The sequence below is a fragment of the Fukomys damarensis genome, unplaced genomic scaffold, assembly GCF_012274545.1.
Source record: "Fukomys damarensis isolate Sample0158 unplaced genomic scaffold, DMR_v1.0_HiC HiC_scaffold_10, whole genome shotgun sequence".
In the NCBI taxonomy this organism is placed as follows: domain Eukaryota; kingdom Metazoa; phylum Chordata; class Mammalia; order Rodentia; family Bathyergidae; genus Fukomys; species Fukomys damarensis.
In genome coordinates, this window is record NW_022900922.1 from 15,743,104 (window position 1) to 15,756,710 (window position 13,607).

The following is a 13,607-nucleotide window of genomic DNA, read 5'->3' on the forward strand; positions in this document are numbered from 1 at the left end:
CCCTCTTTGTCTTCGCATCTCTGGAAAATTCCTAGTCCTCTATTTTCAGTGGCATGCTGACAGGTTCCATTTCTTCCCACTCTCCCCTATTTATAGGTCTCCCATTTTTGGCAGGTTTGCTATTGAACACTCAAAAACTTGCAAAGAGAAATATCATGCTCAGGAAATTCATGGCATTTTCTGCAGTCATCATCGTCCTGTGCTCATTCCGATTCCTGCCTGAATGGTTGCACCAAGGAGGCCAAATTTTCCCACAGAACCAGAGCAGCCTGATTACTAGTGAAGGGCAATAGGGCTTTCATTTCTAAACTGCTTGTGTGCCTGCGCTGGAGGCTGTGTATGGCCCAAGAGTACCACATCCTGAGAGAGGGCAGGAAAGACCACCCTGATGCTTCTGGCCCCTGCTCTGACTTGGAAAGTTCCTTGCAATGAACCCGAGGTCATTACATTTACTTGTAACTAGTGAGGATTGCAACTCAGGAAATCTGACTCAATAGTTTTGAAAATATGCTTGGAGTTTTTACAAAATGGTGCTCTATGTATAGCTTTAAATTGCAAAGGGGCTAGAAATTAAATCACTCATTAGTCATGAATTACGACCCACATTTTCCATATTGTGTTTCTACCCTGCTGTGTTCCACAGTACATCTGAGGTGGTTTGATTCCTGAATGTTTTCCATTTCAATTAGAAGATAAATTGATGAGAGGGGGTCTGGCCTATCATCTGCCTAATCTCCTTAATCAATTAGTAAGTATCATGGTAGCATCTGAATATACTTCCACATACACATTACAACAGATCCAAGGAATAAGAATGGTAGGGATAATATCCTTTTCTTTTTAGCACTATAGAAAATATTGTGCCATTGAAACGAACCCAAAAGATTATAGGTGTCCTCAAAGGAAAGATAAGCATGGATTAGCACATTTTCCAGTTATGGGATTCTGTGAGCTATTCAGAGCTCTTCTTGTCTGAGCTATTTTGCAACTCTGTAAAATTGTAGATATCAGTGCAAATGATGCATTCTGTCTGGTGGAGGTGTAGGTGGCCTTCCTTTGTCTTTTGGAAGAAGTAGTTTAGCAGCTACAGCGCTAAGCAAATTCACTTGTACCTTCCCGATTGTATGCATCTGCTCTTTGGCTCCTCCCTGAGCTCCCTTATCTCCAGCTCTTCTGGTCTCTATGGCTTTCTTCAAACATGTCATGCATGCTCCTGCCTAGCGTTTGCAGGATACTTGGTTTGGAACTCTCTCTTCCAAATACCCGTATCCACGCTTGCTCTTTGATTAAGTAAGAGAGACTTCTGGCTCAGCCCAAGAAACATACTCCCTCTACTCCTCCTTCATTCCCTGAAGCCTGCTTTGTTTCCTTTTCAAGTACATCCCAACGTCTGAGCTACATGGATAGATAACCGTTTATTTGTTTATTGTCTGGCTCCTCCATAAAACAGACCCCATGTAGGGCCAGCTCCTCTATCATCTTGTTAGCTTCTCCACCTCTTGGTACCTGGTAACTGGTAGGAGTTCCATAACTATTGAAGACTTACTAGTCTACTTGTTTCTATATTTGCCTTTATTCTATTTATTCTCTGCACAGCAGCCATGTTGGTCTTTTAAAAACACAAAAGGAATACTGTTACCCACTCCATCCTCAGGACGACAAACTCTTTACTGTCTTTCCATTGTTTACAAACAATGGCTGTTTACAAACCAGGCTAGAATAAAATTTCGGGGTCTCCCGTCCCTGAAAAAAATTTTTAAAAAGTTTTCATTCTAAATTCTAAAATAAATGTAGTAGAAGCCTGGTAATGTTGGATTTCACCGCCTTCTCACCAATCTTTCTCCTCGGTGTCTGTTCAGTCTTTTCCAGTTGCCCATTCTTCCCTTCTACTCTAGGCCCTCACCATCCCTGCCAGAACGACTGTACAGCTTTCCAACTTGCCTCCCACCTCTAGCCATACGTTTTCTCTCCTCCACGCCCCACTGCAGCTCATTCTGTCTGTGGACTCCAAAGGGATCGCTCAAATGTCTATCTTATTCTGTCCTTGTCCTACTTAAAATTACTCTGTTTCTCTTAAGGATATACAGGTCTCTTTAATGAAAGAGCTCTTCATTGTTACCCTTTGGTAACAAGTCACATAGATCCAGAGTAAACTAATTCAAGCCAGGCATGGTGGCGCACGCCTGTAATCACAGCGCTCGGGAGGCTGAGGCAGGAGGATCGCTGTTACTTCGAGGCCAGCCTGGGCTACATAGTGAGTTCCAGGTCAGTCTCAACTACACAGCGAGACCCTGTCTCAAAAAAAAAAAGTTAACTAATTCAAAGGAAACACATGCAAAGCATCACAAAAAGTTCTGTTTTTGCACAGGACAGATATCACTGTGTCTGTAACATCACAAGGAGAGCTGAAGAACCAGAATCTCAGAATCTCAGAAGTCAGAATACAGAGCCAGCGCAAGCCCTTTTCTTGTCTGCCCTGTCTGGGTCTCCTTGTGTCCGTGTAGGTACTTTCCTGTCCAGTCAGGGTCTCATCCAGTGTGAAGGAGAATAGTTGCTGCCAGATCCAGAGTCAGAACCCGCTGGAGCAGCAGCTTGTACAGAAAGAAAGAAAATGGGTATTTTCCAGCATGGCTACATCAATCCTAGGGTGATGTCTGGTGATCCTGTTTGGGTTTCTGTTGTGGTCCTCATCCAGACAACGGGAATTACCTGGGAAGTGGCAGGCTTAGTCCACCATGGAGATGAGAGAACATGGAGGTCACGTACAGCAAGCACCACGGTCAGCATCGTTCATGGAGCACTCAACAGGCTGCGTGACACCATCCAGATCCAAGTCTGCTGGCCTCTCAGTGCCTCCTTCATCCACTGCCCCTTGCATCTGTGCTCCAATCACAGTGCCTGTGTGGATCCTCAGGCAGCTTTGCTTCCTCTCGTAGCTCTAGGTGGCTAACATACAGTTCACTGCATGAAGATAACATTTTTCCTCACCCTTTAGGGCTCGTCTCCTTCTCTGCCTCCTCCAGGAAGTCTTGTTTCTAACAGGTGAATTTTATTACTACACAGAAGCAACTAGGCCAGCGGATCAGGAGGGGCAACCACCTCCCAAGGGGCACCAGGGCTGATCAGGGGCAGACAGCCAGCCCAAACCATGCTTTCCATGCGGAGGAGAAGAGGAGGGCAAACGGGCTCAGGGTTCAAAACAGAGTAATTTGAGTGGGTTGTGGGCCCAGGGGCTGTCCCTAGTTGGTGAGACCCAGCCCTGGAGTGATTTGGGCAGGGGAACAGAAGAGTCCCAGAGAGGAGGTGGTGGGGTGAGGCTATGCATCAGCTGGTCTGCATCTAAAAGGTTCTTTTCACAGTGAACCCTTTACTCTCTCTAGGGACTGGCAGCCTTGAAGGGAAAGCCCTCAGGCCAGTATGGCTGCATGTGGCAAAGCACAGATGCCTTAGCTTAGTATAATCTTCCCTGACAGTTTTTCAGCCTCTTCTCCTAAATCAGGTTTTGCTCTTTGTCCCTACAACTCCATACTGTCTGCGTACACATGCCACTGCAATAATGGCAGGACCAGCCAACAGTACCAATGAACAGCCCAGGAATTTCAGGCCTTTTCAAATCTCTTCTAGAGAAGTGAGAGAGGGCTGGTACCCATTTTCATTTAAATTGAGTGGACGTGGGAACTTGCTTTGGACTCGCAGCTTGTGTTTTGAGTATACATTTAGTTTCCGCTTTATTTTTCCTGTTTGTTGTTTGTTTGTTTGTTTGTTTTTGGTACTGGGGATTGAACTCGAGACCTGATGCTTTTGAGGCAGGGGGCGGAAGCACTGAACTAAATCCCTGGCCCTTATTTTCCACTTTAAGTCTTAAAACATGTCCATTCGTTATTTTCTATTGAAATCATGCAAACAAAACAAATGATTGCAGCTGTGTTATTTACTCAGTAGTATCACGTTAAAGATCAACACCACATTAACCCAGGCAGCTGTAATCAATTTATCTCTGTGCAGGCCCAGGGCTGTGCTGGCCAGCAGACCTCAGGCAAAGGTGTGAATATGTACTTGTTTGCTCAGACAGGTGGTTAGGGATCCTCAGTTCTTCCCTGGTATTCACACATCCTACAGGACAGGACAGGCAGACACAAAACAGCGCAGTGTGAGTTCAGGGAATTCCTGTAAGACTTTTAGTAATGTAAACATATTCTAGACATTCTTAGTGATGCAACTTTGGAGTAAATATTTCCCACTGCCTTCTCTTTAAATTAAATTAGGGAGATGTCAAGGCAAAATGTTGAGTCAGTTTTTCTTGCAAGTATTTGTCTCTGCAATAAAAATTTTCTCAAGAAACAAAATACAAATGAACACAACATGAAACAGATATGATTTGGATTCCGACTCTCCAAACACATCTCCTCGCTTCACATTTTTTATTAACTTACAGTTCTTATTGACTATAGATTAAATTCTAAATGTAAATGTTTGGTTATAAGATAAATTTATGGTAATGAAATGTACTTTACCAGTTTTACATGTTATGGATTTTGGTTACTTTTTCCCTACTTTCAGAAAGAGGATTTATATTTTAGAGCAGTGTTAGGTTTGCCCCAGAACTGAGGGCCAGTTCTGATCTAATGGGGGCCTTCCAAAGGAGTGGAGGATCCCACTGTAGCCTTGCAGGGGGCCCACTAGGAGACCCTTTAAGGATCCATTCAAGAAAATACCAGTGGACTCATCGTACAAGGGTCCAGTCCCATTGCCCTGCAGTTGCTCTGTTGGTTGTTTCTTACTGGTAGAAGGAGAGATCAGGTGCCGTTCTCGGTGGGTGGCTGCATAATTGTTTTAGTTCCATTGCTAAATGTCATTTTTCTCCCTCATTTCTGTAGCCCTTTTGATTTAGGCCCTGCAGCCAGGTCCCTAATGACTATGATTAGCAGCCCCTGGTGTGCAGGGATGGCTGGCACTGTAACCTCCTTAAGCAGGGGCTGTGTCTCCATTTCATGTTGCATGGATTTAGCTGTTTCTCTTGACACCCAGGGACCAAGTTAACAGGAGAGTTCTTTGATCATTTGATCCAAGTGTCTCCATTTCATGTTCCAGAGCACTGAGAACAGGGAGGGAGGAAGACAGAGGGCAGAGAATGCAGAAATACTGTGTTACAATAGCTATATTCCCACTCTACCCACTGGAACAGGTACTATGAATGTTTAACTCAGACGCTACGTTTTGGCTGTGTTCCCCGGAATCCATGTGCTAGAAACTTTGTCCCTGGTGCAGCAGTGCTGGAGAGCAGGTTAGGTTGTGGGGCTCTGCCCTCAGGAGTGGGTTAGTGCTGCTATTGTGGAGAGCTCTGGTAAAAGGACAAGCTTGATTCCTCTTTTCCCCATCTCCCTCCAGGCCTTGCCCCTCTGCCTTCCACCGTGGGAGACACAGCAGCAAGGCTCTTGCCAGAAGCGGTACTGCTGTCTTGCGCTTCCTCGTCTCCAGAACTGAGAAGTAAATCTCTGTTCACTATAAATTACCCAGTCTGTGATGTTCTGTTACGGCTGTACAAAGACAATAGATATCCTAAGACAGATAAAGGACAGGCCCTCAACCATCACAGTCAGAGCCTCGCCTGGGGAAGAGACGTTACCCTCGGGGTCCTGAATGAACCCCAGGCTTCCTTCCTACAGAGACTCAGAGCATTTTATAGACAACGTCTCAACGCACCCCTCCTTGTCTTTCCTGACATAGTTATTACCCAGTCTAGAAAAAATAAAGAACACTGTTCTCATGTTTTTCCAGACGCCGGGAAGAAACTAGTGAATCATCCCTTTTTCTAGGTACTGACTCAGGTGAATGACAGATGCCAGTCAAGTGTAAATGATCTGTCAGGGGTTTAGGATAAAGCAGGCCAACCCAGCTTTGACCTAAGATCAAAGCAGGACTCCTTCCTTTCTGGCCCTGAACTGAAATGTGGAGCCCTGTGACAGTCCTCTGCTTGCCCTCTGCCTGCCCCAGCACGGGAAGACGTGTGCTGTTTTCTTCTGCAAGTTTTATAGTTTTTGCTTTGTGATCCAGACCAGGCCATCTCTGGACGTGGCATGAGTAAAGCCTTGGTCTCCTTCCCTTGCGTACATCTGGTGATAGATACACTCCGAGGCCCCGTGGAGGGAGCCGGGGGCCGTCTCCTGACATGCCTCTGTAATGACCAGTGCTGCATGTCTTCCAGGGAGGAAGCATGTGATTCATGATCCGAGGGGCTGAAAGAAAATCCCTAAATTTAATACTATTCTCTTGTGGGTTTCTAATCCATTCTCACTGAAGTTCATGTATTTTATCCTCTCTTTATTTTTAAATTGCCTTCTGCAGATCAAATGAATTTACTTAGACAAATTAAACCTGAAAAAGTGGCGAGATAACAATTTAAACCACTTAGAAGAGTTTTGTTAAGTACTTAAAAAAATTCAAACCCTGTTGCCAGGCAGAACTCCTATTTTTGCGGATGAGGGGGCACACAGAAGTTGTGCCCACGTCTCAGAACTTGGACACCGTGGAAAATAGAACAGCCAGAAGCATGATGAATGGCTGGAGGCCGAGTTGCTCTATCACAGGCTCCACATCTCTGACATACAGTTGTCATGTACATTTGTAGAAAGTTGTGTGTTTTTGATGGTTTTATTGGGTAGGTTACAAAACTTTGCCTGAGGAGCAGAGGTTTCTTCTTGTTGGGCATTGTTTTAGTAAGAGGTCAGAAATTTTTTTTTATTTTTAAAATTAATTTTATTAGCACATTTTAGATATATATAACGATAACATTCATCAAATGGAGTTTGTAGCTGTACATGGCATATCTTGATTCTTTTTTCCTTCTTTGCCTCCCCTCCCTCAATGCCTCTTCTCCCTTATTTACAAAAGCTTTGTTTCCTTTTCTCTTTTTTTCCTTTTCCCTTCCTTCCTTTCTCCCTCCCCTCTTCCTAGTTCCCCTTCCCATTTGAACATTGTCCTCCTATATCACAATATAGATTATACATTTTGGTCCTTATTTACACTTTCAATTCCTCACACCAGAAAGGGAGTCAGAAATTTTGCTTAAAAAACAAAATGGTGTCTAGATGCAGACTACCACATGTATTGTGCGCAGAGTGTGTCTGTGGCATGTGCAAGTCAAAACACACCCATGAGAACTCAACTGTTATTGCGAGATTAGAAAAAAAAAAAAAGAATCCCAACTTCCTTTTTACCTCTGACAGCCAAGGAGGCCATCACACTGACAGCCATTGCAACCCTCCTTTCGCTGCCCTGAGGGTGACCCAGGGACACTAGCTCCAACTGTCTTCCCGCCACTGCCACCTATATGGTCACACCAATGGCTGCCCTCTTTGTCATAATCAGGCCTGCAGCCCTGATAGGATTCACTGCAGGTGCTGTGCCTCTCTGGGGAGGACCACCTGACAGGGCAAAGTCTAGGAAAGGATGGGGCTATTATCCCTGAGATTCCCAAACTCCATTAGGTCATGATGGATGTGTCCCTCCCCACCCCACCTGGAGACTCCTGTGAAGCTGCTGCAGTCCCAATTTCAGCCTTGTGAATTCTCTGGAAAGGGGGGAGCTGTATACCAAGCAGCCACTTCTCCTATAGTAGGGCTGAGCTGTCACCACAACAGCTGAAAGGTCCTACGCTAGGTCCATAGCTACCCTGGGAGAATCTACCTTGGCCACGACAGGCTTCGATACCAATCTATCCCAGATGACTCTGCCCTGCAGCCACTCCTGATGATGCAGGCCTATAACCTCTACATGACCCTGCCACTACTTTGAAATTCCCCCCAATGACTACAAAGTGCAAGATACTGCCTATGCATGGCCCGTTCCTCCTGTGTGTAACCAGTGCCCCCTCAAACTCTGTTGGTCAGTAGAAGAGGAGCCCCTTCTGTGCACTACCTCTCTGTGTTCAGCACAGGTCCCAATAACTCATCACTTTGGTGGTCCTGTAAACCTACCCAGGAATCTTATCTTGGGTAGTGTGGGCAAAGCAGGATGCATTAAGAGAGTTGGTAACACAAGGGGCTACCAGCTCTGAAGAGCTCAGAGAGCAGTGAAACAGCAATGAGTTAAGAGTGATGCAGATCTCCCAATACAGTGGAGACTGGAAGTGTCCTGCAGAGACCTACAGTGACCAATGGAAGAGCCCTAGAGAGGCAGCAGAACCTATTAGAAGAGCTCCAGAAAGTTGCTGGGAGCTGCTGAGAGCTGTAAGACTAAGGACTGAGAGCCACGAACAACAAGGTAGGTGTTCTTTGTAATTCATGATTTCTACCCAAATTGAGCAAAAGAACTCCAACATTGTTAACAACTGCAAGGACAGAACCATAACCATCATGTGAATGGATTGAAGATGCTACAGCAACATAGGGAAGAGAGATGTTGTGCTTTAGAGTATCAGGGAATGCTCCACTTAGGTAAGAGGTGGTCGTTTACCTCGCAAAGAGTGTGCCTCAGAAGGGCTGGATGGGAATGAGTACAGAAGAATTGAGCAGTGGGTGGTGAACAGCAACCAACTATCCATGGGCCACATGCAACTGTGGGCTGGTGAGTAACCAGAAGCCAGGAAGCTGCCTTAAACCCTGAGAGCACATGCTCAACGTCTCCCTGAAGAAGACAACACAATTATAAGACACACTTCTAAATGGAAATTGTAGCAGTTAAACTGAGGCCCACCATTTGTTATAAGATGCACTGCAACTTCAGAGATGCTAGAGTGTGGGGGTAAAATTGTGCCCCAGAGTGACAGCTAGACTCCAGGAGGCTCCCAGAGCTCCCAGAATCCTTGTATTAACACCTGTACTGTGCTTTCCACACTGTGAACAATGGGCAGAAATGAGTCTATGATTACTTTTAAAAGACACTGTCACTGTCTCTGTCTCCCTCCTCCCCCACTGGCTGCTGAGCACACCCTGAAGACAGACTCTGTACCCACCATCCTGCAAGGCGCTGAGGCTTTTCAATAAGCCCACCAATGACCCGGATGTGGACTATCCAGCCTCAGATGCCTGCAGTGCCAACGGACCATCTGATGGTACTTCACAGGAGAATGAGAGAGAACCACACAGCTCAGCTGCTCCCAGACATCTGGCTTTCAGAAACTGTGAGGTAATAATTAAATATTTATTTCTTTAAGCTGTTAATTTTTGGAGAAATTTATTACATAGCCACAGGTAACTAATACACATAGGATCACCTATGGGTAACAAATCTATACCAGGTAAGTGTTAATCTAGGGCTCAAAACAGATAAAGCCATCCAGGTTAAGGCCTCCACCCAGGGCCATTTAGATTTCCCAGTGCCTCAGAGTCAGAGCAGTTATTAGAAATGTCATCATCATGGGACTCAGGTGGTGGACGACGCAATTATGAAGGGGGATGGTTTATAGGAGCCAGACTGAGATGTACCGGAGCCAAGATGAAGCAATATCTAGGCCCTGTCTGCCTTTGCCAGGAGCATTTCCTCTTCTTCCTGCCCAGATAGAAGCTGGCTCTAGAACAAGGTCTCACTGTACTTCATGGAAAGAATGCTCGTATTAGGAGGAGATTTCAAATCAGAGATAAGGCTGGAGGGTCCTGCCTGCCAGGCTGAGGCATTATGGCTTATTGAGCATTGTAGGCATTTTTGCTTTATTTTGGTTTATTGGCCAGAAGGCGGCCACCAGTGATTTTGGACATGAGAGTCAGACAGCGATGATGCTGTTTAGGAAGACTGAACTGGCTGTGGTGTGCAATATAAATTTGAATGGGGAAAACTGAAGGCTGTAGCCACTTTGCAGTGTGACAGCATCAACTTGGATTCAGCAGAACCCAGCCTTCTTATTTCTCTGGCAACCTGTCCAGTGCAGAATCAGAGATGTGTCTGACCTTTCCATACCAAGAGCCTTTCTAGCACCTCTCTCTTTTGAGGCGGAAGTCATCCCAGGCACTGCTGGGGCAGCACACTGAGACTGGGGCTGAGGGGCTGAGCTGGGAGAGAGACCAGGGCACGAGCGAGGGCTGCAGAGGGAGGACAATCTGGCAGCCTCCCCAGAACAGAGAGGGCTCCAGGCTAGATGGATGTAGGGGGATAGTAAGGACCCCATTTGTTTGTCTGAGGTTCTGGGGACCCCAGTGACAATCCAACTGGGTCATGGTCTTACTCATAAGACATTGAGCCCAGGTTCTCTCACAGGGTCTGCAGGAAAGGTTTCATTCCTGTCTCCACTTTCTGGGCCAGCCTCATGGTCCCTGTTTACCTCTCCCTCTTCCCTCCTCAGGTCTCTTCACCTGAAGGGGCCGTCTACATGGGTAGGGGGTGAGTCTCGGTACCTGGCTTTTTGGAAAGGAGGCTTTTTGGCCTGGTACCAGCTTCTTCTTCCTAGACAAAAATCATTTTTATATCTAGTTGAAGAGAAAAGAATTCTTGCTCAGTTTAGTTCACTTTCCTTGGAATTAGAAAGTTGGCAGGTAAATGTTCTTTCTATAAGGCTGATTTTAGAGAGTTAAGGGATCCATACTATTTATTCAGGATTTTTTGTGCATATTCCTGGGCTGCTTAGACCCTGGCAGGCATAGTTCACCTTCACCGGGACACTTTACAATCCTAAGGGGAAAAGGCCCTTCTTTAACTTTGATTCAGTGACCCATTCCCTCCTCCCTAGTCGTTTCTCTCTTCTTCCAAAAGTCACATTCTTGACTTGCAGCAGGTCATACCACCCAAGAAGGGAGGAAAGTCACTTTGTCCTTACTGACAATATGATTGAGAAGCCTGTTTACAAGATTAATAGCACAACATTATTTACCAACCTGTGTATTTTGTTAAACATCATTTTTTTCTCTTTATGTTTCACAAAAACAAATCCTGCAGGGTTCTCTTCTTGGCAAGATGGAAATCTAATTACCCAAATCATTCTTCCTGCTGAAAATAACTAAACAGATTGAAAATCAAAGCCTTCTTAATAGCCCCAATGAACTGGCAAGAGATCAAGAAACACATGGAAGACCCAAGGGCAGTGGGCTCCAGAAGCCAGAAGGCAGAGCTTGGCTTGGGGCATTAGACAAACAAACATTTGAGCCCTGGTTTTCTCAGCCCCTGGGAATGCTAGGGACAGGGTGAGGGAGGGACAGCCACATCCTGACAACCTTCTGCAGGGTCAGTGAGTCAGTGCCTTCAGTCACCTCACCTGCAGAGTTTCTGTGGCCAGGAACACAGCCAACTCTCCCACCATCACAGCCCAGCCTGGGGAGGGAAGTGGCCCAGCTCCCTGGCACAGAGCAGAGGGAAAATCCCATCTGCGCTAAGCTGGCCCATCCCTCGTACAGATCTGTGGCACAGACACTCCCCAAGGGAGAGCAGCAGGGTGAGTGGACAGCCACAGGGGCACTGGAACAGACTAGTTGGTTTGTTGGGCAACCAGAACAACAAAAAAATGATAAATCCTCCAGGAAGGAGGGAATCTGCCTTCATTTCAGTTAGCAGAAGTTTTCTGGGCCAACAAGTGTCTCAGAGAAAGACACAAAAAAGATTCAAGGAAGTGAGGCGTCATGAGTAAGAACCCAGGAGGCAACAGAGAAGAGAAACAGACCTGCAGAGAGCTTCCATACTGAGTTACAGGCTCAGAGTTAAACTTCTTTATGTTAAAAAAATAGACAAACTTTAGTGACCAAGGAGACTGGAAAAAGAATGTAGTTGAATGTCTAGAAATAAATGTAATGATTGAAATAAAAATCTGTATGGCTGGGTTTAAAACACCACAAGACATGACCAAAGAGAATTGGTGAACAGGATGATAGTGTCTAACTTATACAAAAGGCCTCACAGAAAGAAGTCCACCAGGCTTGCTGGTGCACACTTGCAATCCCAGCACTTGGTAAGCTGAGGCAAGAGGATCATAGCAAATTAGAGACCAGCCTGGGCTATGTAGTGAGCTCAAGGCCAATCTGAATTATATAGCAAGACCCTGTCTCAAAAACAAAACAAATGAAACAAAGAAAAATAAATAGGAAGAAAGAGGAAGTGATAAAATATTTGAAAGCAAAGTAATAGAGCAAGAAATGTAGAGTTAAAAAGCCTGACATGGGACTGGGCATGTCATTGATAAGGTGTTGCATAATGTGTGTGTGACCCTAGTTCAGACGCCAGCACCGCCCCCTCCCAACCATGGTCCTCAGCAGCAGTAATAGAGGACAGTTGACAACAAGATACTTTCAAATGCATTGAGAGAAAACAACTTTGTGCACACACACGCACGCACACACACACTCCTCCAGGTAAGAGTTCCTTTGCTTCTGTGCCAAAGCAGCCAGTGTGTCAAGCTTTTACCCTTGACTGCCATTTCACTAAAAACAGGAGATAAATGCCTAGAAAATTGGTGGGTTCTCCAGAATAAAAGTGAGCAGCTGTTAGCAAGTCCTGGTCCCTTACCTTCCCCGTGATTTTGGGAAGGAGGCAGCCTCTGATGACATTGTCTGCACCTTAAACCCAAGCCCACTTGTTTAGTCATCTGCAATGGCTGTGGTTTCTGCAGGGAGGGCAGCTGCTCGTTTAGTCTTACGCCCAGGACTGAGTACATAATGATTTCCACCTGCCCATGATGATGTTCGTCAGGAAAACAGAATGGGCCACTTCGGGTGGGTGGATGAAGTGTCCAAGGTCATGGCATGAAGCTGGGGTCAGGCTGGGGAAGCTCCTGCCTGGGAGGACAGCGGAAGGCACAGCACAGCAGAGCCCTCAGCACAAGGTAGGATGGAGAGGTGATCGTAATCATCATGGCAGGAAATTCTCAGTTCTTCATTTCATCTATAAATATCGCCTTTAAGACCATTTGTACCATTTGTTTCAGTGGCTAAACTGTTTATTGACCGTCTCACCCTCTACCTTTGGCCTCCTCCTGAGATAAGACAGTTCCTGTGGGATTCTAAATCTGATATCCCAGTCACCTCCATCAGCTTGGCAGCTCTGGGCAAGCAACTTCCGTTCTGTCGACCCCAGCCCCCTCCTCCACCCGCTCGTCCTTCAGACTCCTGCGTGGGGTGAGTGGTGTCTTCACAGCGCACCCAGCTTGGCGAGAGTGAGAAAAACACGGTACTTATGAGGGTCAGCCAGCATGCCTGAACGTTAATTTCCTAGTTTAATTAGTGTTAATTTTGAATTTCATGGAGAGATTTAGAAATTGAAAGCTAGACAGAATATCAATTTAAGCTTAACTCTTTAAATCCCAGGACACTTAAGAATATACCTAAATCTCTTAGTTTCTTCTTTAACTGCTATGGTTTGGATGAAGTTTGTCCCTCAAAGATTCATGTGTTGAAAACCTGCCCAGTCTGGTGGTGTTGAGACAGGGGAGCCGGGCCCAGTGGAAAGTGATTAGGTCACTGGGGCTGTCCTAGGAAGGGATTAGCTCCGGTCCTGCAGAGTGGGCTGTAAAAGAGTGAGCCGGGCCTCTGAATCTCTCTGGTGTCCTGTCTCTCACCATGTGGTCTCCTCTCACACGCCCCCACCATGATGCCATCTGCCATGTTGTGGTCCAGCCAAGAGCCCCTCATCACAGCGAAACAGATGCACACAGAAAATTCCTCCCACTCACTTTTTCTTTTTTTTTTTTTTTT